At 44.1% G+C, this 25,588-nt stretch overlaps 1 protein-coding gene across 1 annotated transcript in view; it reads right to left on the bottom strand.

Annotated features, from left to right (window-relative positions):
- PUM2 (pumilio RNA binding family member 2) overlaps nucleotides 1–12,383 on the bottom strand; it is a 92,508-nt gene extending 80,125 nt beyond the window's left edge. Inside the window, exon 1 of the mRNA XM_077488834.1 lies at nucleotides 12,208–12,383. The gene's annotated coding sequence lies outside the window, so the exon portion shown is untranslated. The remainder of the gene's footprint in view (nucleotides 1–12,207) is intronic.
- Nucleotides 12,384–25,588: the final 13,205 nt, after the last annotated feature.

Raw genomic sequence — 25,588 nt, forward strand, 5'->3', positions numbered from 1 at the left:
TGAATGGGACTGTCGGTGAGTCAACAGTGGGTCAGAGGATGACAGTTGCTCTTTAAAAAATATGATTTAAATAAATAGAGTTGATGTAAATAAAGCTTTTTTACTAGTGATTTAAATCGACTTGATTTAAATCAAATCCACCCTGGCACAAACATTGTCCGATTCCTGCTAAACGGGCTCAAACACAAGCTGTGGGTGCTTCTGCAAGCATCATACAACTCAACTTTTGTTGATCAGGGCGGTACTTGTTTGGCCACACCTAGTTTATATTTCTGCAGATTCAACAGGAAATAGACAAAATTTGAGCTATGTATGGTGAATTATCTGCCAAACAGTGACTGCATCTTATCAGATATATAGTCTCTTGTTGGTACATCAAGCAGCCACGTCCACCTGTATATAATAGCCGACCGTCACTGGGGTTGAAGCAAAATCGACCGATCTCAGTCTACGGTCTTAAACTGGCAGCCCTCCAGCTGTTTCAAAACTACAAATCCCATGAGGCATTGCAAGGCTGACTGCTACAAGCATGACTCCCACAAGTAGAGACATGATGGGACTTGTAGTTTTGCAACAGCTGGAGGGCCACCAGTTTGAGACCCCTGGTCTACGCATTCAGCCCTAACTGGCAGATGGTAAGCCCTAGTAAAGACTTCACAAAGCTGAATGGGCTTGAAGCGTTTATCCTTTAAAAAGGAAGGTGGGGGCTGAGGGGTCTTGTTTACACCCACAAGTTAATAAAAGTCTCTTCAGAATGTTTAGTGTTACGCAATAGCCCACAAGTCTTATGACGATAATTCAAAGATAACTGATAATGTTCAAAAAAAAAAGTTTGAACATACAAAAACCAAGATAAAAGTTAAAGTGGTTATAAAGTTAAATTCTGTTTTACCTTGCACTCACTGCATTAAAGTGGGATTCCACTGTCTTGATCCTTTTTTTTTTTTTGGCATACCGGCAATCCTTATTAAAATGAAATCTAACACTTACTTTTTCCTTTTGTACATCCAGCAGCATGTTGTTTTGTTATTCAAAACGATTTTATAAAACCGTCTCCTGACGGTTGTCATTTTGCCTGTGAGCATGTGAAGCCCACAGGCATCCTCTTCCGGGAGAGTGCGCTGATAAAAGACCAGCATGCACCGCCCGTTCGATTAAATCTCGCGCATGCGCAGTAAGCGCTATATCGAGCGCCGTCTTCTGCTCCGGTTGCCATGACAACGGTTGTTGTCGACGGAAGTCCCGCGCCAAATTACACATGCAATCGCGTCACTTCCGGTCTCGAAATAACGCGATTGTAGCCCTCGGTGATGCCCAAGGCATCCTGGGAAATGGTGTCATACTTCTCCCAGGAGCCTCAGCGAGCCGGGCTGCCGAGGGAAGTGACGTTCTTAGCCCGGGCAATGGAAGAGGCAGATTTCGTGGGACCACCTAGCAACCGCAAGAAATAGGTAAGTAAAAATTTTTTTATTATCCAATTAATTTTAAGAAGACCATTTGATGCACATACGAGTTAGGTTATATTTTTGGTGGCAACACCACTTTAAGGTTAAAAAAAAAAAAAAAAAAAAAAAAAAGCAATTTGTCTGGCCTACGAGCTAGAATAAATATGCTTTGGGAAAGCAAAGGGAGTAGAGTTTAGTTAAGAGAAAAGACCACATTAAATCAGCCTGTCGGTCTTTGGGAAAAACAATCCCCCACCCGAGCTCCCTTTGTGAGCTATTCTGAGCTCAGAGAATGTGAATAAAACTGCTCAGGACAAAAGCTTTACAAGACTTGGAGTGTCAGGAATTCTATAAACAGCTAATTACTCTGAATGGGAAGAGAAGACACTAGACCGATGTCTGCCACCAATAAATCCAGACATTAGCTACTCAACTAGCTAAAATAAAATACTGAGGTACCGAAAAACCCCAATACATTTCAAGTGGAAGACAAGACTTCCACTTCCCCCCTCCTAGCTACCCCGGCATACAATAGTTTGCTTACCTTTAATTCTGCCTGGTTATGTGATCCGGGAGCTACAGCTACCCTGTGTCAGCGAGGGTGGGGCAGCCATTGTTGAGCGCTCCCTTATACATGGAAGCTGGAGCTGCTGAACCACATGACCAGATTAAAAGAAGGTAAGCTCAGAGATAGAGATATACATCTCTATGCACACACACACATACATAGGGTATTTATGATACCTGGAAACCAGCTATCTATTGTTTAAAATTGTCATGTGATCTGCTGTGATTGGTCAGTGATCACGTGATACTCGCAGTGGGCCAGTACAGCGAAACCAGTAGCAAAGCCTTGTCGGTTAGAGGTTTTTTACTATGACTTTAAAGGGCATCTAAACCAATGTTTCTCAACTCCAGTCCTCAAGTACCCCAAACTGGTTGTGTTCCATTATTTTGCACAAGAGATTTGATCAGTTTCACTGCTTTAGTAATTACCACTGCCGTTTCATCTGAGGGAAAACCTAAAAACATGACCTGGGTACTTGAGAAACACTCATCTAAACCAATGATCAAAAATGTTATATTGTAGCCTACTAGTTCTTAGATGTGGTGGCTGTGTTAGACTTTATTTTCACATGGCCATGCCTTCTATCCTAGGTTGAGAAGATTCACTCCTCTAGTCTATGGAGGATCAACATTTTCATCCTAGGACACAACGTGTTTTTAGACTACTAAAAAGCTCAGTCGGCTCCATAGGTTCTGCTTAGTGAATTCTGATGGTCACTTGTATTCAAAAGTACACATACTAAAAGAGGCAATAAAGCTTACCTTTCTGGTGGCATGCGTCTGGAAACTTCCCTTGCTTTGCTGTTCTCCATCTGCTACAACCATTTCACACTTCTCGTATGGTTGCCACCTCATCCCTTTAAACCCGAACACATTAATTACACAGGTTCTGTGGCCGATTAAGGTTGTAATTAAACTCACTTGGTGCCTTGTCTGCATTTAATTGGCCTCAGAACCTGTGTAATTCAAAAGGTGTTCGGGTTTTTAAAGGGATGAGGTGGCAACTCTAACTTCTGGGTGTGGAATGCCTGCTCCCCTGGAAAACCATGAAGTGCAAAGGGGGCAGAACAGGTATTGGCCCATCTGGCTGGGAAGCAGCTGTATTCCAAGACATGGACCACCAAAAAGGTAGTTATAGCCCCCCTTCCTCTAGCTATTCTGATGGGGTCTCTCTCTGGTATAAACAAGAATGCTCAGCCAACTTCAGTCGATTTAGGTTCATGCCTATACTTTCTCTAATATGGTTCTCGATATATAAAACAGACTGATTTTACTGTTGTGGGTTTAGTAACACTTCAGTGCAGCTAATAAACTGAAGGTCTGGCAAGCAGTAAAAAATTTGTATTGGGTTTAGATACACGTTTTAGTAGTCAGCTCCGATGTTGACTAAAGCAGAACTTCAGCCTAAAGGAACTGTTATGTCTTCCTCCCCCACCTGATATATTAAGATTTATTTTGGGGTGTAGGTATCTAGTTTTGATAGGTACCTGCTCCCACCTGGATCACCTAGCACCCCCCCCCCCCCCACACACACACACACTTTGTCTGCAGCCTTCTGGGACACATCACAGGATGCTGTGGGACCATTCAAAGTCCACAGTGGCTCACACATGCAGTGGAAAACTGGCTGTGAAGCCACAAGGAGTAACCACCGGCTTCCCACAGTAAACATGCCGGTACCAGGGACCCAAAGACCGACAAAGAACCAGCTCCAAATGAGCATGGTGCTGGATCCCTGGATCAGTGAGTGTTCTCTTATTAAAGTCAGCAGCTACAGTTTTATTCTCTGGGGTGAAGAACCTCTTTAAATAGGAGCTACAAGCTCCCCACCTCAAAAAAATTATAAGTCAGCAAATACACATACTGCAGCTGCTGACTTTTAATGTTAGGTCACTTACCTGTCCAGTGGTGTCCTCAGCCCAGTCTATTCTTCAATTGGCTATCAGGTGCTGGTGCCGCCATCTTGACTAAGGGTAAACAGCAGTGAAGTCTTGCAGCTTCATAGCTGGATTCCAAGTGTGCTGCGCTTTGTGAATGGGTGAAGTCTTCTGGGACTTGTGAAGTGTTCCAGAAGAGTGTGGGGGAAGAGGCGTAAAATGATCCAGAAGTGGGAGTGTGTATTTATCAAAACCAGGTAACCGCTCCCCCTCCCCCCAAAAGGTGCCAAATATCAAAATATGGCAGTGGTAAGGGCTGGGGACAAGCGGAGCTTCCCCTTTGGGTGAAGCTTTGCTTTATGAAAACCCATCTATGCATTTCTTGCACGATTTTCAAATAGAGTAAAAATGAAGAATTATGTTAACCTTGCATTAGACTCATATGAGGGCCTGTAAAACAAGTGACTCTCGCGATTTCATTCCCGCACGCAAGTCCGAACTTCAGGGGCAATTTCAGAGACATCTGTGCGGGTTTATACACAGATGTTTATTGAAATTGCACCCCAAAGTCACCAAAAGTAGTGCAGAAACTACTTTTTGGGAATCTGCGGTGCCACAAATGTGGCGCTCCTATTCGGACGGAGCCCCTACCGGCAATAGCCACCGATTTGACAAGTCAAATCACTGCAATGTAAACCAGGGCTAAAAAACGTGAAAAACAAAATTACAGCAGATACGGGTACTCAAAAAAATAAAAACACACTGAACAGCCTCTACACTTAAAACATGGTAAATAGACAAAAACACAGAGCAAATACTTTCCCTTCACCAGCATTAGACACGAGGCCCCCACCCAGCAAAGACAGACAACAGCATACCAGAATAAAGTACACACTGGTACAAGTCCTGGTGTAGAATGTCTCTATGTACACAGATAAGGTGGTCTAATGTTCATGGTTGTCTGCTCCCACATCATTCTGGTAGAATAGAAAATCTAATCATGCATGCGATTGCAGGGCGAAGTTTTCTTTAGTCCTCCAAAGGCCTTGGCAGGGGTGTCACATTGTCACAGTTGCACAGATCTGACCATGCACTTGCTTGGCCAAAAGTGATAAAGTTGCTCTACAATAAAGATAAATATTTGTCCAAGAAGCCTTTGATGGAAGCTGCCATCTAATCCAACTGTTAGGATAAAGAATTGTTTCAGGGCAGCTAGCTTGCCCACAGCGGTGTTGAGTACCAGCTTCCATCAAAAGGCTTCTCACCCAGGTATTTAGCATGATAAAAGGACTTTCCTGAAAAACAAGGCTGACCATGACATAATTAGTTTCAGGTGTGTGAAACTACTTGTCCAAGGGATTAGATCTATTAGACATAGGTGCTTTTAGAAATGTCTGAGGTTTTTAAAAATGAAAGGGACTTTATGGCAACTTATATTTTAAATTATTTTTTTTTGCTAGAAAATTAAGTAGAACCCCTTAGAGAATAAAATGATGGGCGTTGCAATTTTTTATGTCATACAATATTTGGAGTAGAAAATACACTTTGAATTTTAATGCAAAAAATAAATACATGATCCATTTTTTTTTTTGGTGAAATATGAAAGATAATGTTATGCTGAGTAAATAGATACCAATCATGTCGCGCTTTAAAATTGAGGACGCCCATGCAACCGCAACAAATATTGTAATTTTTAATATCCATAGCGGACCCTTTAAAAGCCTTTACAGGTTACTGCTTTAGATTTACACAGGAGCTATAGTGCTATAATTACTGCCCGTGATCTGATGTTTGTGGCGATACCTCACATGTGGGGTACGATCGCTGTTTGCGTGCATGAGGAACCTACACACATGCTCGCCTTTGTAGGCAGGCACGAAGGGATGGGGGTGCTTTAAAATCTATTTTTCGTTTTTACACTTTAACTTTTTTTTTTTATCACTTATTTTTGTCACAAGAAATGTAAACATCCCCTGTGACTGACAGGTACTTTATGTAGAGATCTGGGGTCAATAAGACCCCAGATCTATCCTCTTCCCTTTAAAGCATTAAAAACACCAAGACAGGTAGGTAGGCATGATCAAATGCTTTACATTTTAAAAAATGGCACTGCCCCAGAAGTGATGTATACTCATCGCTTCCTGTTTCCAGTCTTTGGCTGCCTCTATGATCAGCTAGCGGAAGGCGGGGGGGGGGGATTCCCTCTCGCTACTTGTAAAAGCGATCAAGCAGCTAAAAAGCTGCTTGGATTGCTTTTAGAGGTGAGCCGATTGCTTGCTCTAAATCCTGCCGTAGTAACATTCATTTTTCTGTCACAAACACGCATGCAAAATTTGACAGCATTTTCTGTACCCATTCAACACATATCCATATTTCACCGGCAGGCTTTTCTTCTCTGCCTAGATGGTAGAGCTGTACAATTAATCGTCAAGAATCGTTATCACGATCTTGACTAAAGTGTTTCCAAATTCTTTCTATGCAAAAAATTCTCTCTGCTCTTCTGAAGCCACAGCCATCAAAAGTAAGGAAGGAAAAAAACAGGCAGTCTGCCAAAAATCAAAACATTCCTTATTGGTTGAACTTAATTATAAACATTGTAACATTTTGTCAATGGAATACTTTGTGTGCAAGTGAAAAAAGTTTAATCACTTAGGCCTCTTTCACACTGACGTCCCGTTCAGGCCCGCCTGTCAGTTTTTCAGGCGGACCTGAACGGGTGCTCCATAGAGGTCTATGGAGCGTCGGATGTCAGCGGTGACATGTCCGCTGACATCCGACCCGCTCCGATCCGAAAAAGTGTAACGGAGGAAAAAGCTATTTTTCCATCCGTCTGCGGATCGGATCGGGTGACGACGGGCACTGCGGTCCGTCGTCATCCGATCTCCCATAGGGGAGAGCGGCGCTGTGACAGATCCGTCCCTGCGCAGTGTGCAGAGACGGACCGGTCATCTCCCTGCTCAGCGGGGATCGACGGAGTGACCCCCGCTGAGCAAACGGATATCCACGGGGCGGATCAGAACTGATCCGCCCCGTGTGAAAGGACCCTTAATCCTTTTTCTGACATTCGTTGGTTTCAAGTTAAAATCTTTTTTTTTGGCTAGAAAATTACTTAGAAACCCCAAACATTATATATTGTTTTTAGTAGACACCCTAGAGAATAAAGTGGTGGTTGTTGAAATATTTTATGTCACACTGTATTTGCGCAGCGGTCTTTCAAATGCCATTTTTTTGTAAAAAAAATTACTTTAATGAATAAAAAAAAAAAAAGAAACTAACCAGTAAAGTTATCCCTTTTTTTTTGTATAATGTGAAAAAAAATTATGTCGCGAGAATCGTGATCTTTTTATTCTAAGCAAAAAAATTGCGATTCTTATTTTGGCCAGAGTCAAAGAGTCTAGATGGTTATACTGGGTATGGCTGCGCAGATATGGATGCTGAGTTTGGATGCACAGAGCCGGCCAGCAAGAGGCAGGAGGAACTGCCAATGTCATATGCACCCCTAAAGTTATGAATCCGCTGGCAGACAGATGGGCAAAGCTGACAGGTAAGAAGTGGGAATATTGCAGTCACTGATATATACGCCCTCACAGAACAAAACTGAGTCAAGATGAGCAGTGATCAGCCATTCACAGGAAACACAAATACACTGAAAACAAAAACTGTTGCATTAACTTCGCTGACAAGCAGCCTAATTTCCATCTACATTTGTCCCTAATTTGCTTAATAAATGCCCCTTTAAAAACCTTCCTGGCCACTCTGGTTCCATTTACATCTAAGCAATACACAAATGTACACAAAAGAAGGAGTTTTCCCATGTGTTCACATCATACGCAAAACATAAATAGGATAAAATTTGCGGTGCCATTCATTATTAAAAGTACTAAAGGAGTTAAACTTGCCTTTCCAAAGTTCCTTCACGTATGTTATTCCGTGTGCCAGTTTTCAGCCCTCATTGGCTGGTGCATGAGGATGTCACTCTTGCACATAAGCAAGAGCCAGTCATCCTGGCATTCAGACTGGCAGAGCTCTGTTTAAAGTGCCAGAGAAGACAGCGAACAAGCAGGTAGGGGCAATTACAAAACAAACAGTGCATGTCTCCTGTGCAATAAAAGTCTGCCTGCTTGCTGTTTGTTACAGTGGAACTTCAGTTCCGCTTTAATGGCACTTCCCGCAGTCAAGATGGTAGCGTTGGGGATCTAAAGACAAGCAAAGACAGCAGTGAACTCCTAGGCTTTAGGAACGGACTCCTAAATAGGACCCAGCAGACACACGTTTTTACACCCAACAAAATGCATGATTAAAGCGCATATAGTAGGGGTGCAGCGGATCGGATCAGCAAATAACTGAATTTGCAAAAACCTGTGAAAATTACACCATCATATAGTGCCCACTGTAATATTGGCTGAGTATGGCTGGGTATCGGCAGGGCACTGCAGAGTATTGGCAGGGCATGGAGGGATGGCTGTCACAGAGCAGCACTGTGGTCACTACAGATGCAGCCCAAAGCGCTGCTTCAATCCGATCTCTCCCCTCCACTGTACAGGTCAGTACAGAGAGGGGAGAGAGGAACCGGCGCCATGACACGACGCCGGTTTACAAGTGATCGCTCCGTCATTTGGCAGAGCGATCACATTGTAAAACTGCCTGGGTGTAGAAAGATGGCCGCTGCTTCGGAGCTAGGCCGAAGCCACAGCCTTTCCTAAGGCCGAGACTGCGGAGAGCTCCGAGGAGCTTGGTTCCAAACGGGGTGACCCGTTCAGATCACGGACCGGTGGCGATCCGTTGCACCCCTAGCATGTAGGGTAGCCCCAAAAAAATAAAAAGTTTGAAAATATGTGCATTCATGCTACATTGAGATGTGAATGCAGCTACAGGGAAAGATTCACCTGTAGATTATGGGAATCATGGAGGCTGCTGCCATTGGTGAATGCTCCTAAAAATGCCAATAGCCTGCTTGGTTACTGATCCAAGGGATTTGATAAAGAGGAACTACAGTCATTGTTCAAAAAATTCAAAGCCAGCAGCTGTAAATATTGTAGCTGCTAACTTTTAGCCCACGTTCACATTGGGGCGATTTGGCATGTCTAATCAGTAGCTATTACTTCGGGGCACCGCACCAATTCCCAAAAGCAGTTCCTGCACTACTCTTGGCGACATCAGGGGCGATTTAAATAGACATCTGTGCAGGAAACCACACAGATGTCTCTGAAGTCGCTCCCAAAGTCGGACTGACATGCGGGTTTGAAATTGTACGAGTTCAGCTCAACTCGTACGAGTTCTAACCCGCAATCTGTGTGAACCCAGGCTTAATAAACAGACAGGCTCCCACTGTGCATATGCAAGACGCCTTAAGCCCCATACACACTATCAGATTTTCTGATGAGTTTTTCCTTCAGATTTACCAAAACCATATAATATGGAGGACAAACCTTAGGAGTTTCAATGTGTATGCAATCAGGCAGGCCCTTCTACTACATGGTTTTGGTAAATCTGAAGGAAAAACTCAGCAGATAATCTGACAGTGTGTATGGGGCTTTATGCTTGCAGACTGGTCCTGCAGCCTACTGGGACATGTGACTTGTCATCTAGGCAAGAAATGTCAAAGTGGCAGCAGGCACTGCTCAGAAAAAGATACCCACTTCAAAAAACACTTTCAGCTTGGGTTCACACTAGTGCGATGCGGGAACCAGTGCGATTCCAGCACTGGTTCCCACATCACTCCTCTCCTGCAGGCAGTTCACACTGACTACTGCGAACCACTGCGGGTGTAAATGACAGAGTTAGTGACACCCCCAGTTTAGTTCACAGATCGCAGTGTGAACTCGCACAGAAATCGGATCGCATAGGTGAGAACACCCATGCAATCAGATTCTAGTGTGGGAAAAACAAGTCCCTGCACTATTTTCTGTGCGAATATAATGAGTTCAGCCATACAAGTGCAAGGCTGAACTCACATCTCAGACTTCTCATGTGATCGGCACCTGCAGTGAGGGTCCGAATCACATGAGATCTCTGAGATCGCAGAAGTGTGAACCAAGGCTTAAGTGACGTTCCACTTTATGTCACTTCGCCAAACTATTTCAGACAATGCCCAAAGTAAAACCAGAGATCATTTAAGACAGCCAAGCAAGTAGCAACTAGTATTTTCAGAAACAATGGCAATTTAAATACGAAGGGTCTTCAAAGTATTTCTGCACTTTTTAATATTTAACCACTTCCATACCGGGCCTATTCTGGCACATCTCTCCTACATGTAAAAATCATCTTTTTGTTCTATAAAATTACTCAGAATCCCCCCAAACATTACATACTTTTTTAGCAGACACCCTAGCGAATAAAATGGCAGACATTTTTGGGGAAAAAACAGCATTAATTAAAAAACAAAGCAGTAAAGTTAGCCCAATTTTTGTACAGTGGAACCTCAGATTACGAGTAGCGCGTTTAACGAGCATTTCGCAATACAAGCAATTTTTTTTTTTAAATCCTGACTCGGTTTGCAAGTGCTGTCTCGCAAAATGAGCAGGATTCAAGCCTCTGCGGTGTGCACAGTACTTTGGCACAGTATTTGGCCAGATGTGCGGGGACACCGGTGACACGCGATTCCCGAGTGCATCCGATCGGTCCCCGATTATTTCTGAGTCTCTCCGACGGGCCCCCAGCTCTGGCCACATGCTGTATTGAAATGCAATAGAAGTCAGTGTGGAACACATTATCTTAGTTTCCATTGACTTCTATGGGGAAACTCGCTTTGATATGCAAGTGCTTTGGATTGCAAGCGTTCTCCTGGAATGGATTAAGCTCGTAATCCAAGGTTCCACTGTATAATGTGAAAGACGATGTTATGCTGAGTAAATAGATACCTAACATTTCACGCTTTAAAGTTGCGCACATTGTGGAATGGCGCCAAATTTTAGTACCTAAACATTTCCAAAGGCGACCTTTTTCATTTCTTTTTTTTTTTTTTATTTATTTTACACAGGACACCAGTTTAGTTACAGAGGTTAGAATTGTTGCTCTTGCTCTAACGCACGTGGCGATACCTGACATGTGTGATTTGAACAGCATTTAAATGTGTGGGTGGGACTTACGGGTGCGAGCATGCGGGGACTGTGGCACTTTACTTTTTTAAAATTGTTTATTTTATTTAAATTTTTCTAATTTTTACACTTTCAATTACATTTTTTGATCACTTTTACTCCCATTACAAGGAACGTAAACATTCCCTGTAATAGGGATAGTGTGTGACAGGTCCTCTTTATAGAGAGATGTGGGGTCTATAAAACACATCATTCAACCAGGCTGGAAAGATTGAGATAGAAAAAGGAGACAGACCTCTTTGTTTACAGCCGAGATCTGGGCTTTGTTTACTTCCGCGGCCCAGACATGACATCATAACGTCGCACCCGAGCCTCCGACAGTTAGAGATGACTGGGGACCATCTGGTCCCGGAAAGCTCTATGATCATTGTCCAGCGCTGGCAGATTCCCTCTCCAGGTCTCCGATGGCACGGGTGAGCTTACACACATACCGATCCCTCTCCTCCCTGCACGGCGCCGCCGCCGATCCCTCTCCTCCCTGCACGTACTTACTAATCCATCTCCTCCCTACACATGATCTGAAAAATCGAGCGAAATATGACAGCTTTTGGCGCGATCATCGGATTGTTAGTACAGAGCTTGAGAGCCAACCACAACAGTGCATCTAATATTAGTCGATCGAACAAGCATAAAAATTTTTCTTTGGGTCAGTACAGTTGTCGTCTGAAAATACAATACACATACACTACAACACGTGACATCACTTCCCTTTTTTTTCCCCTGTTGTACGAGAATTTGTGACTTTAGTAACTCATTCAATTTCTACTTGCGACTAGCGAGGCCCCGATTTTCGTCTTCAGATTTACCAAAACCATATGATAATATGAAGTCAAACCTTAATCTGTATGCAATCAGGCAGACCCCTTGCACTACATGGTTTTGGTAAATCTGAAGACAAAAATCTGATCGTGTGCACGGGGCTTAAGTGAGAAAATTCTGACGATCTGTCGTCCGATTTTCTGAGCGTGTGTGCGGGGCATGACCGATCCCTCTCCTCCCTACACACACGCCATTCCCCTCCACACAATATAAAGGCCCCGACCCACCCCTCTGACCACACACATTGTTGCTTGTAGTACACAGAGACACACCAATGTAAACATCACCCCTTCAAACACACACGCCGGATCCTGTGTGCCCCCCTTTCCGGTCCAGTGCGGCCTGTACTAACTCTACCCTCCCCCAACCTCGGGCCTAAATCCCCTGTTCGTCCTTACTCACCGCCGGGATCGGTGACCGCTGCAGACGCGGGCTCGGGCCTCATAGACGGAGACTGGAGGCTGTAGGCCCCAACTTACTGCAACATGGCGAGGACAGGCGGCCCGACAACCACCTCCAACACTACTACCGCCGCTCTTCCTTCTCCCCCTCCTCCTCCTGGGGCGCAGTGCAGCATGGGAGAGCGAGAGAGGGCGGGGCCGGCCCCCACCTGACCCCTCCTCTTTCCCCTTACTACGACGCCGTGAACCAACACAGCCACATCCGGTCTGGCACTTCCTCTGCCCCGCCCACTGTTACCCTGACCGACCCGCCCATCATTCTTTGCCCTCCTCACCAGCGATCATCGCACACGCGACTCTATTATTATAATACAATATTATTATTATAATCATTATTAATATAGTACAATATACTGTGCATGTCATACATCACAACCACTGACCTCACACATACCTACCTAACACTAATATTCTATCTCTTCATGTCTGATCCACTCTCACTAGCACCGACCACACACAATGATGATTATTATTGCTCCACTCAGTGCATCTCTGCATAATAGCGTTTCTTTGAAAGCAAAAAAAAACACAAAAATGTCCACGTTTGAGACGCCAAATGTGACTAAAAGCGGTTACGTTTATAGGCGTTTTTCGTTATTGCCCATTTTAAAAAAACGCTTCTAAAAGCAATCGCAGTAAAACGCAGCTAAACGCGGCATGTAAACGGCAAAACTGACGTTTTAAACATTGGTTAATTTATGTCAAGTTAAATCATTCAGGAGAGGTTGTAAAAACATCCCGAGTACATGAAGCCTTATGCCGCACACACGACCGGACTTTCCGGCAGGCTAGGTCCGAAGGGATTAGTCCATCAGACAATACGATCGTGTGTGGGCTAATCCAATCGTTTTTAGAGAAAAAAAAATCCAACAGACCTAGAAATAGAACATGTTTCAATTCTATCCGACAGACTCAATTCCAACAGACTAAAATCGAGAAAACCGTTAGTCTGTATGCTGGTCCGACAGACCAAATACGACGCAAGGGAAGCTATTGGCTACTGGCTATTACACTTCCTTGTTTAGTCCCGTTTACGTCATCACGTTCATGAACGGACTCAGTCTGTTCGTGTATGGCCAAGTCCGTTCATTCGGAAACTCCGTCGGAACTCAGCCGAATGTCCGTCGGGAAGACTGTCGGACCTAGTCTGCCAGAAAGTCCGGTGGCGTGTACGCGGCATTATTCTCACCATCTATGACCTGTCATTATTATTATTACTACTTTATATTTTATTATTATTATTACTTAAAAAAATTACCACTTTTGATTCGATTATACTATAATTAGATCGTTAGTACAGAGCTTTCAAGAGCCGATCATGACAGTTCATCTGATATTATTCGATCGCACAAGCAAGAAAAATGTTCTTTTGGTCAGTACAGTTGTCGTCCGAAAATACAATACAAATACACTGCAACATGTGACATCACTCCCCATTTTTTTCTGTCATACGAGAATTTTCACGATTTTAATAACCTATTCAATTTCTACTTGTGACTAGTAAGCTAGAAAAGTTGGATGATCTGTCTTCCGATTTTTGGATCATGTGTAGGGGCATTACTCCTCCTTCCATCTTTGAATTACTCTCACCAGCGATGACCTGTCATTAGGGATGAGCAGAACACCCCCCCCGGTTTGGTTCGCACCAGAACTTTCGAACGGACCGAAAATTCGTACGAACTTTAGAACCCCATTGAAGTCTATGGGACTCGAATGTTCGAAATAAAAAGTGCTAATTTTAGTGGCTAATATGCAAGTTACTGTCCTAAAAAGGGTTTGGGGACCTGGCTCCTGCCCCAGGGGACATGGGTCAATGCCTAAAATTTTTTCAAAAATGTCCGTTTTGGCAGGAGCACTGATTTTAATGACGATTAAAGTGAAAAAAAAGTGAAATATTCCTTTAAATATCGTGCCTGGGGGGTGTCTATAGTATGCCTGTGAAGTGCCACATGTTTCCTGTGTTTAGAACAGTCCCTGCACAAAATTACATTTAACGGAAAAAAGTCATTTAAAACTGCTTGCGTTTTTAATGTAATATCTGGTTCCGACAATATGGATGAAAATCATTGAGAAAAATGGCATGGGTAGCCCCCCCTGCCCATTACCAGCCCCTTTGGGTCTTGTACGGATATTAAGGGGAACTCCGTACCCATATTAAAAAAAGGAAAGACGTGGGGCCCCCAGGCCCTATATACTCAGAACAGCAGTATACAGGCGGTGCAAACAAGACAGGGACTGTGTAGGTTTGTTGTGTTAAGTAGAATCTGTTTGTAATTTTGAACTGGTACATTTTTAAAGTGTAGCTCCAGTCAAAAAATCTATTTTTAAGCTTTTTGGAAAACATAGGGAAGGGTTATCACCCCTGTATAATTTGTTTTGCTGTCCGTCTTTTTTCATCTCACTTCCTGTTGTCTCCTTCCGTTTGCAAGTAGGAGACATTTGTAAGTTGGATGTTTGAAAGTAGGGGCCTGCCCTATATGCTCTGCAGAAATGGCGGAACAAGGTGTTGGTGTGCCACAACATTGTAAGCCCTCAAAGTGACTCTTGGTGGGCGCTGGAGTGCCCTGTTGTGAACAATTATATCAAGAATTGTAATTACATGCCATTGTTGAACAGTGGTAGAAAAATTGACCTTTGGTGGTTATGGTGCTGGTGCCACAACACTATAAGTCCTCACAGTTACTCTGGGTGGGCACAGGAATGGGCACTGCTGTGAAATATTATATCAAGAATTGTAATTACATGCCCCTGTTAAACAGGGGCTGAAAAATTGGTCCTTAGGCACTGGTGCTGGTGCCATGACGCTGCAACCTCTCCCATATACTCTAGTTGTAGTGCAGGAATGAGCCCTGCTGCAAAGCATTGCATCAAAAATTGTAATTAAACGCCCCTGTTAAACAGGGGCATAAAAATTGGGCTGCTGGCACTGGTGCTGGTGCAACGACACTGCAACCTCTCCCATATACTCTAGTTGCAGTGCAGGAATGAGCCCTGCTGCAAAGCATTGCATCAAAAATTTTAATTAAATGCCCCTGTTAAACAGGGGCTGAAAAATTGGGCTGGTGGCATCACCCAGAACCAAAAATGTTCTTCCAACATATCAGCGGAGGAGGAAGAGGATAGACAATCAACATAACAGGACAGTCACTCAGCATCAGCATAGGCAGTCTTGAAGGGATGTGATATTTAAAAAAAAAATTATTCGGTTACATCAGCTTCAGGTGCTTGGTAGCTGTGGGTGATCCAAGACTGATTCATCTTTATGAAGGTCAGTCGATCAACCGAGTTGGTGGACAGGCACACCCTGTGATCGCTAACAAAGCCACCAGCAGCACTGAAGGTGCGTTCCAAAAGAACGCTGGATGCGGGACAGGCCAGTAGCTCAATTGCATACTGTGCAAGCTCTGGCCAGTGATCCATCCTGAAGACCCAGTAAGCCAGAGGATTTTCAGTGGGAAAGGTGTCCAAGTCTGACCTTGCCCCTAGGTATTCCTGCACCATGTAAATCAGATGCTGGCAATGGTTGCTGGAACCGATCATACCTTGGGGCTGCGGACTAAAAAATTGTCTGAACGCATCGGTCAGACGGCCACCTTCTCCACCACTCCTTCTGACCGTTGCCTCAGCAACACGTTGTCCAGGACCAGGAGTTTGTAATCTCCCAGTCTCTGGGAACGCGTTGCACAGACCTTTCTGCAAGGCCTCCCGGAGATGTCTCATCCTCTGCTCCCTCTGCGATGGCAAGATAAGGTCGGCATTCTTACCCTTGTACCGTGGATCAAGGAGAGTGGCCAGCCAGTAATGGTCCCTCTCCTTGATCCAAAGAATACGAGGATCCTTCCGCAGGCTTTGCAGGATCAGGGAGGCCATGCAGCGTAGGTTAGCTGAGGCATTCGGTTCGGAGTCCTCTGGGTCACTAAGGACAACATGATCCGCAGCTACTTCCTCCCAGCCACGTACAAGTCCACAGGTTTCTTGGGACTGTAAATCATCCCTACAAGACTGCTGATGCTGAGTGCCAGCCTCCACCTCCATGCTGACACAATCATCCTCCTCCTCCTCCTCTTCCTGTGTGATCGGTGGGACAGCAGGAACACTGTCTGGATAAAGGGGGCCTTGAGAGGCAAGGAAGTCCTCCTCTTCCTGCCTCTGTTCTGCCTCAAGTGCCCTGTCCATTATTCCATGCAGCGTATGCACCAACAGGTGGACAAGAGGTACAGTGTCACTGATGCATGCACTGTCACTGCTCACCATCCTTGTGGCCTCCTCAAACGGTGACAGGACAGTGCATGCATCCCTGATCATGCCCCACTGGCGTGGTGAGAAAAAACCAAGCTCCCCTGACCCTGTCCTGGTGCCATAGTCGCACAGGTACTCATTGATGGCCCTCTGCTGTGTGTGCAGCCGCTGCAGCATGGCCAACGTTGAGTTCCACCTGGTGGGCATGTCACATATAAGGCGGTTCTTGGGCAGGTTCAATTCCTTTTGGAGCTCAGCCAGCCGAGCACAGGCATTAAATGATTGGCGGAAATGCACACAGACTTTCCTGGCCTGCTTCAGGACATCCTGTAAGCCCGGGTACCTGCCCAAGAACCGCTGCACCACCAGGTTAAGGACGTGAGCCACACAGGGCACATGGGTCAGTTGTCCCTGGTGGAGAGAAGGTTGGTGCCATTGTCGCAAACCACCATTACTGGCTTAAGCTGGCGTGGCGTCAACCACCTCTCGGCCTGCCCCGGCAGAGCTGACAAAATATCTGCCCCAGTGTGGCTCCTGTCCCCCAAACAAACCAGCGCAACCATGGCATGGCATCGTTTTGCCTGCGTACTTGCGTAGCCCCTTGAATGCCTACGGAGCACCACTGGTTCTGAGGACAGAGCACTGGAAGAGGCCATGGAGGAAGAAGAAGAGGAGGGGGTGGAGGAGAGAGGTGTGTCACAACCAGTAGTAGCATTTTGGAGGCGTGGTGGCGGAACAACCTCCAACACTACTGCACCTTGTCCTGCATCCTTCCTAGCTGCCAGAAGAGTGACCCAATGGGCCGTGAAAGACAGGTAACGTCCCTGTCCATGCCTGCTGGACCATGAGTCAGCGGTAATTTGCACCTTACCGCTGACCGCCCTGTCCAGCGAGGCAAGGACATTGCCTTCCACATGCCGGTAGAGAGCCGGAAACGCCTTCCGTGAGAAAAAGTGGCGTTTGGGGCCTGCCACTGAGGAACCGCACATTGTACAAACTCACAGAAGGGGGCCGAGTCTACCAACTGAAAAGGCAGCAGTTGAAGTGCTAGCCATTTAGCCAAGCTAGCATTCAACCGCTGGGCATGTGGATGGCTGGGAGTGAACTTCTTTTGATGGTCCAGCAGCTGGGGCAGGGAAATTTGCCTGCTGTAATCGGACGTGGGTGTACTGCTAGCAGAGTGCCCGGAAGCACTTGGCTGTGACCTAATTCTACACCTTCATTCCTCTCAGCAGGTTTCAGAGAGGACTGAAGGTCTAGTGGGGTTGGAGATCCCAGCTGATGAGGAGCAAGGAGAGGTCCGCTTTGTTCTTTGGTGTGGGTCTTTTTAGGTACGCTTGCCAACGAGCTGCAAGGCAGGTCAACATATGTCTGGTCAAGCATGTGGTGCCCAAGTGGCTGATGTTTTGGCCACGCGAGATACGCTTGAGACATATGTTGCAAATAGCAGCGGTGCAATCTGATGCACTCGTCTCAAAAAAGGCCCACACCAAAGAACTTTTAGAATAACGCGCAGAGGCAGCGCCCTGCACAGGCAGAGCTCTGTGGTGTGATTCAGTCGGTGTGCTGCCCCTAAGCTGGCCCCCGGAGGGCATCCCGCCTCGTTGGACATGTGCCTCCTCCTCCTCTCTCCTACCAGGCACCCACATGGACTCAGTGCCCTCATCATCCCCTCCCTCTTCATCGCTGGAGCAAACCTGGCAGTATGCTGCAGCTTGTGGAACATGACTGCCAGATTGCTGTCCTTCTTGAGCATCCCCTCTGTCTGCGCTCACGCTACTGCCTTCCTCTAGCTGAGTATCATCATCAGAGCCTACAAAACACTGGAAATCCTCCTGGAGCATGTACCCAACACTGTGCTCAGGGGACTCCTCAGGAGGATGTGGTGGGTCTAGGGAAGGAGTCACTGATGATGACATTGAGATGAGGGAAGACGATGCGTTGGCAGCTGCTTTGCTAGTACCCTGAGCCTGGGTGAGAGAGGATGAGGGGGATGAAGAGGGCTTGGTCATCCACTCTACCAAGTCTTCGGCATGATGCGGCTCAACACGTTCAGCTGCCGAAAAGAAGGACAAGCGTGCCCCATGGCCACGTGCTGATGATGACAATGCACTGTGTCCACGACCAGCACTGTTGTCTCTAGACACAGAGCCTGCTTGCCCTCTTTTATTGGCTCGCGCCTGTCTGCCTCTCCCTGTTGGCCTTCCAGACATGGTAATAGCCTGAAGGGAGATGGGAAAACCAGCAATTGGGTAGTGTATATTGTGCTGGAGGCACACAACACCCACTACCTCCTGCAGATGGCTCAATTAGAGAAGAGCTATATAGGTGGATATAATAGTGTATAGTGCGATCAGGGCAAGCAGACAACACGCACAATCTCCTACAACTGACTGCAAGCTCTATTACAGAAGAGCAATATATCTAGCTATATAGGTGGATATAATGGTGTATAGTGCGGTCAGGGCACGCAGACAACACGCACAATCTCCTACAACTGACTGCAAGCTCTATTACAGAAGAGCAATATAGCTAACTATATAGGTGGATATAATGGTGTATAGTGCGCTCAGGGCACGCAGACAACACGCACAATCTCCTACAACTGACTGCAAGCTTTATTAAGAGAGCAATATAGCTAGCTATATAGGTGGATATAATGGTGTATACTGCGGTCAGGGTACGCAGAACAACACCCACAAACTCCTGCAGATTGCTAACAGGTCAATTACAGAAGAGCAAGAACACAAAATCGGCCGATAACGAACGGTGTATACTGTGTTGAAGGTACACAGAGAACACCCACTAACTCCTACAGACGCCAACACACTACACAAGGCCGCCACAGCTCATCCCTACCTGTTACTATTATTACTTTTATATTTTATTATTTGTTTTATGCTTTAGGCTCCTTTCAAACGGGACGGATCAGTAATGATCCGCCCCGTGATGATGCGCTTGCTGAGCGGGGATCGCTCCGTTGTCCCCGCTGAGCCGACGGCGGACAGGGTGGTCTCTGCACACTGTGCAAGGACCGCCCTGTGAGCTCTCCTCTATGGGGGATCGGATGAGCACGGACCGTCTGTCCGTGTTCATCCGATCCGCTCTGCAGACGGATAGAAAAATAGGATTTTCCTCCGTCTGCAGAATCGGACAATAGCGAAGGCGGACGATAGCGGGTGTCTGCGGATGTTTATCCGCAGACACCCGCTATCCCATAGGAATGCATGTATGTCCGTATTTCATCCGCAAACGGATGGATGAAATACGGACATAATGTCCGCATGTGTGAAAGGGGCCTTACTCTCACCAGTGCTGATGTAAAACATTATTATTATTATACTTCATGCTCACTAGTGCTGATGTAACACATTATTATTATTATACATCATGCTCACCAGTGCTGATGTAACACATTATTATTATTATTATTATTACTATTATTATACTTCATGCTCACTAGTTCTGATGTGACACATGATTATCTACTTCAGCACCGGAAGATTTACCCTCCTTCATGACCAGGCCATTTTTTGCTATACATTTTGCGATACATATTTTGCTATTATTTAACTGACAATTTCATGGTCACGCGAAGTGTACTCAAATAAAATTGACATCCTCTTTTTACCCAGAAATAGAGCTTTCTTTTGGTGGCATTTGATCACCTCTGCAGTTTCTATTTTTTGCGCTATAAACAATAAAAGAGTGACAATTTTGAAACAAAACTATTTTTTTTTTACTTTCTGCTATAAAACATATCCAATAAAAAAAAAAAATCAAAAATCAAATTTCTTCATCAATTTAGGTCAATATGTATTCCGCTACATACAGTGCCTTGAAAAAATATTCATACCCCTTTGAAATTTTTCCACATTTTGTCATCTTACAACCAAAAACGTAAATGTATTTTATTGGGATTTTATGTGGCACATCATTGTGAAGTGGAAGGAAAATGATAAATGTTTTTTAAATAAATATATATATATATATATATATATATATATATATATATATATATATATATATATATATATATATGTATGTATATGTGAAAAGTGTGGCGTGCATTTGTATTCAGCCCCCCCTGAGTCAATACAGCTGCAAGTCTTTTTGGGTATCTGTACCAGCTTTGCACATCTAGAGAGCGACATTTTTGCCCATTTTTCTTTGCAATTAAGCAAAAGATCTGTCAGATTGGATGGAGAGCATCTGTGAACAGCAATTTTCAAGTCTTGCCACAGATTCTAAATTGGATTTAGGTCTGGACTTTGACTGGGCCATACTAATGCCCTGTACACATGGTCAGAAATTCAGACGGAAAAGGTCTGATCGGATTATATTGTCGGAAAATCCGATTGTGTGTGGGCTCTATTGGACTTTTTCAGACGGCAAAAAATTGAGAGCAGGATCTAAAATTTTCTGACTAAAAAAATCCAATCAGACTTTTTCTGATCGTTTGTAGAGAATTCCAACGGACAAAGTGCCACGCATGCTCAGATCAAATTAGAAGACCAAAGCTATTGGCTCTTAGCCTCTACGTTTTCCCTTCGTACGCAAAACACATCACCATGTTCTGTTGTAGCTCTGGTTGTATGTTTAGGGTCGTTGTCCTTCTGAAAGGTGGACCTCCACCCCAGTCAAGTCTTTTGCAGGTTTTCTTCTAAGTTTGTCCTGTATTTGTCACCATCCTATCTGTCAGGGCTGGGCTCAGCCCTTCCTTCTCTGAGCTGCCCGCTCAGCTGTCGCCTAATTTCCAGCTCCTATCTCTCCACAGTTAGACGGCTTTCACACCAAGCCGCCCATAGCGTCGGCGGTAAAACGCAGCGTTTTACTGTCGGATTTGCAGCGCATTTCAGTCCAGGGCACTTTTACCCCCCGCTAGCAGCTGAGAAAGGGTTAAAACCGCCCGCAATACGCCACAATAGCGGCGTTTTGCCGGCGGTAATGCATTGATTTAAATGGGGAGCAGCAGTGGAGGAGCAGTAAACACACCGCTCCTTCACCGCTCCAAAGAAGCTGCTGGCAGGACTTTTCCTGACATCCTGCCAGTGCACTGCTCCAGTGTGAAAGCCCTCGGGGAATGAAGCAGCAGTTTGAGGGCGGATTGCAGGAGCTATTTCTAATGCTATAATGCCTGCAAAACGCCCTGGGTGTGAAAGGGGTCTTACTCAGCTATTGATGATATCCTGCTCATCAGCCCTGCCTACTTAAGCCGTTCAGTCCAGAAGATCTCTGCCTTCGCCTTTGTCAACATCACAGAGGCGATCGCCTGCATTCCTGTTAAAAGACTTGCTTGGCTGTCATCCCTTCTGGTTCCAGATCCTGCTTGCTGTTTTACTACGCTCATCTCTGGCTCCCTGATGTTTGGCTTGTCTGACTATCCATTCCGGGTTCCTGAACTCTGGCTATGTTTTGACTACATTTGTTCTAGTTACTTTTATTATTAAACAAGTGTGAAAGCGTTGGCCTCAGAAAAGGCATAATGAAGATATAGGTACCATCATGTAATAGTCCTAAGACCTCTTGGGTGATTTAGGGTTAATAGGGTCTGGAGTAGCCCTTGTTACATCTATTCTCCCTGCTCCTATTAAACAAGTGTGATTTAACTGTACTTTTGTCTTGGTCTGATTTCATGGTTTCTGACACTACCAACTCTGACCAGCTTCCCCGTCCCTGCTGAAGAAAAGCATCCCCACAACATGATGCTGCCACCACCATGTTTCACAGTGGGGATGGTGTATTCAGGGTGATGTGCAGTGTTATTTTTCCGCCACACATAGTGTTTTGCTTTTAGGCCAAAAAGTAACATTTTGGTCTCATTTGATCAGAGCACCTTCTTCTACATATTTGCTGTGTACCCCACATGGCTTCTCGCAAACTGCAAACAGGACTTCTTATGGCTTTCTTTCAACAATGGCTTTCTTCTTGCTACTCTTCCACAAAGGGCAAATTTGTAGAGTGCACGACTAATAGTTGTCCTGTGGACAGATTCTCCCACCTGATTGGCATGGCTTGTTTTTCAACAATGGCTTTCTTCTTGCCGCTCAATAAAATTGTTCTGTGGACAGATTCTTCCACTGAGCTGTGGATCTCTGCAGCTCCTCCAGCGTTACCATGGGTCTCTTGGCTGCTTCTCTATATAATGCTTTCTTTGCCTGGCCTGTCAGTTTAGGTGGATGGCCATGTCTTGGTAGGTTTACAGTTGTGCCATACTCTTTCCATTTTCGGATGATGGAATAAACAGTGCTCAATGAGATGTTCAAACCTTGAGATATTTTTTTATAACCCAACCCTGCTTTAAACTTCTCCACAAACTTATCCCTGACCTGTCTGGTGTGTTCCTTGGCCTTCATGGTGCTGTTTGTTCACTAAGGTTCTCTAACAAACCTATGAGGGCTTCACAGAACAGCTGTATTTATACTGAGATTAAATTACACACAGGGGGACTCTATTTACTAATCAAGTGACTTCTGAAGGCAATTAGTTCCACTAGATTTTAGTTAGGGGTATCAGAGTAAAGGGGCTGAATACAAATGCATGCCATGCTTTTCAGATATTTATTTATATATATATTTTTTACATACAGTAATAAAAGTAAGACATGTGGAAGATGGTGGAGCTTTTAAGGGGGGGCATGGGGGCAGTGGAGGGGGGTAGCATGCAGAGGTCAGAGCTGAAGAGAGGTGAAAGTGAGATGTGGATGGGGACTGCAGAGGTAATCATCTGTGGAAGAAGGCTGAGCTCTGCGCTCTGTGTGACCCCCCCCCCCTGAACTTAATGCACGCCTGGTATTTAATGCCCCTTTAAGACCCTCCCACTGTTATTTAAATTTGACCAATTAAAGGTAAAAAAACAAAACTGCGCTACTCTAAAAAAAAAAACCCCAGTGAGCAGCAGCTCAAATCATTATACTACGACACAACAAACTCTATACCATAAAGAGCTGCGCTAAATAAAATGAAAAAATACATGCTTCATTAATAGAAATAATAAATGAATTTAATGGTGCTCTACCACAAAAATTAGACCTAAAAATTATTTGAAATAAAAATAAGTGAAAAATAAATTGGTGATAAAACAAAGTGAATATAAATACAAATTACTAAAAATATCTAGTGAATGGATAAATATCTGGTGAATAAATAAGTTCATACAGGACATACAATGATCAGTATTTAATAATAAAAAATAATTGAATATAGGTACAAATTACTAAAAATATCTAATGAATAGATAAATATCTGGTGAATAAATAAGTTCATACAGGACATACAATGATCAGTAATTAATAATAAAAATAATTACAAATAAAAGTCCATAGAAAAGTCCCAACGAATTCAAAGTGCAAATAAGTTCATGAGGAGTCCAGTGCAGATTGGAAACAAACACCGATTGGCTTACCGAAACAATAGATCCCTATTACATGGGACCATAAAGCGCATGGATATGTTATCGGGATGAACCCTCTAGGCAGGAAACCTCTCTCTCCCAATGTGCAGGAAATATGAGCTGCAATGGATCAGTCCATATAGAAAGGAATACTCGCATAGCGTAAAACCCCCTTATAATTTATTGTATTAAAAGCAATACATATGAACTCACATGTTCCGTCAGTAAACAACGAATAAAATGAGCGAGTCGGCCGGCTCTCGGCTACCGCCTGTAGTTCCGGGACTGGCGTAGAACACAGTGATGTCAGCACGCCGTTCCGCCCTACGCGTTTTGTCACTCCAAGGATTTTTACACTATGTGAGTATTCCTTTGTCTTTCTATATGGACTTTCTATATGGACTGATCCATTGCGGCTCATATTTCCTGCACATTGGGAGAGAGAGGTTTTCTGCCTAGAGGGTTCATCCCGATAACATATCCATGCGCTTTATGGTCCCATGTAATAGGGATCTATTATTCCGGTAAGCTGCCAGAATAGCTATTGGTGGCGGTAATTCCTCGGTTTTCATAGCACTTTTTTCCATTGCTGTTTGTTTCTAATCTGCACTGGACGCCTCATGAACTTATTTGCACTTTGAATTAGTTGGGACTTTTCTATGGACTTTTATTTTTTATTATTTTTTATTATTAATTACTGATCATTGTATGTCCTGTATGAACTTATTTATTCACCAGAGATTTATCTATTCACTAGATATTTTTTGTAATTTGTATTTATATTCACTTTGTTTTATCACTAATTAATTTTTCACGTATTTTTATTCCAATTAATTTTTAGGTCTCATTTTCGTGGTAGAGCACCATTATATTAATTTATTATTTTTATTAATGAAGCACGTATTTATTCGCATTAATTGTAGGGGGGGGGGGGGGTCATGGTTGAGTTCCTGCACATATTTTATGAGAAACAAAGCCATATATGTGATTCTGTGCAGCACGGCCACCCTGTATCACCTGTAAAACTGCTATGGGACAGTCAGCAAGTGGTTAATAGTACCATTATGATTATTATTATTTTCATATTTTTTTAATGCTTACTCTCACCATTCCTGATGTTACACAGGAATATTATTATTCTATAATAATGCTTCACTATCAAGAGTGCTGATGTGATACAGGATTATTATTATTATTATTATAACCACTTCAGCCCCGGGAGGATTTACCCCCTTCCTGACCATTTTTTGCGATTCGGCACTGCTTCGCTTTAGCTGAAACTTTCACCATCGTGAGACGTTTTACCCAAACAAAATTGACATCCTTTTTTCCTACCAATAGATCTTTCTTTTAGTGGTATTTGATCACCTCTGCGTTTTTATTTTTTGCGCTATAAACAAAAAAAGAGCGTCAATTTTGATATAATAAATATCCCCAAAAAATATGAAAAAACAAACATTTCTTCTACACTTTAGGCCGATTTGCATTCTCCTACATATTTTTGTTAAAAAAAATAAAAAAATAAAAAAATACGTGTATATTGATTGGTTTGGGCAAAAGTTATAGCGTCTGCAAAGAAGGGGATAGATTTATGGCATTTTTATTATAATTGTTTTCTTTTACTAGCAATGGCAGCAATCTGCGATTTTTATCATGACTGCAGCATTTCGCTGGACAGATCGGACACTTTT

This window comes from Lithobates pipiens, unplaced genomic scaffold (genome assembly GCF_037356315.1).
Source record: "Lithobates pipiens isolate NorthernLeopardFrog02 unplaced genomic scaffold, aLitPip1_a1.2 Scaffold_18, whole genome shotgun sequence".
Lineage (NCBI taxonomy): Eukaryota > Metazoa > Chordata > Amphibia > Anura > Ranidae > Lithobates > Lithobates pipiens.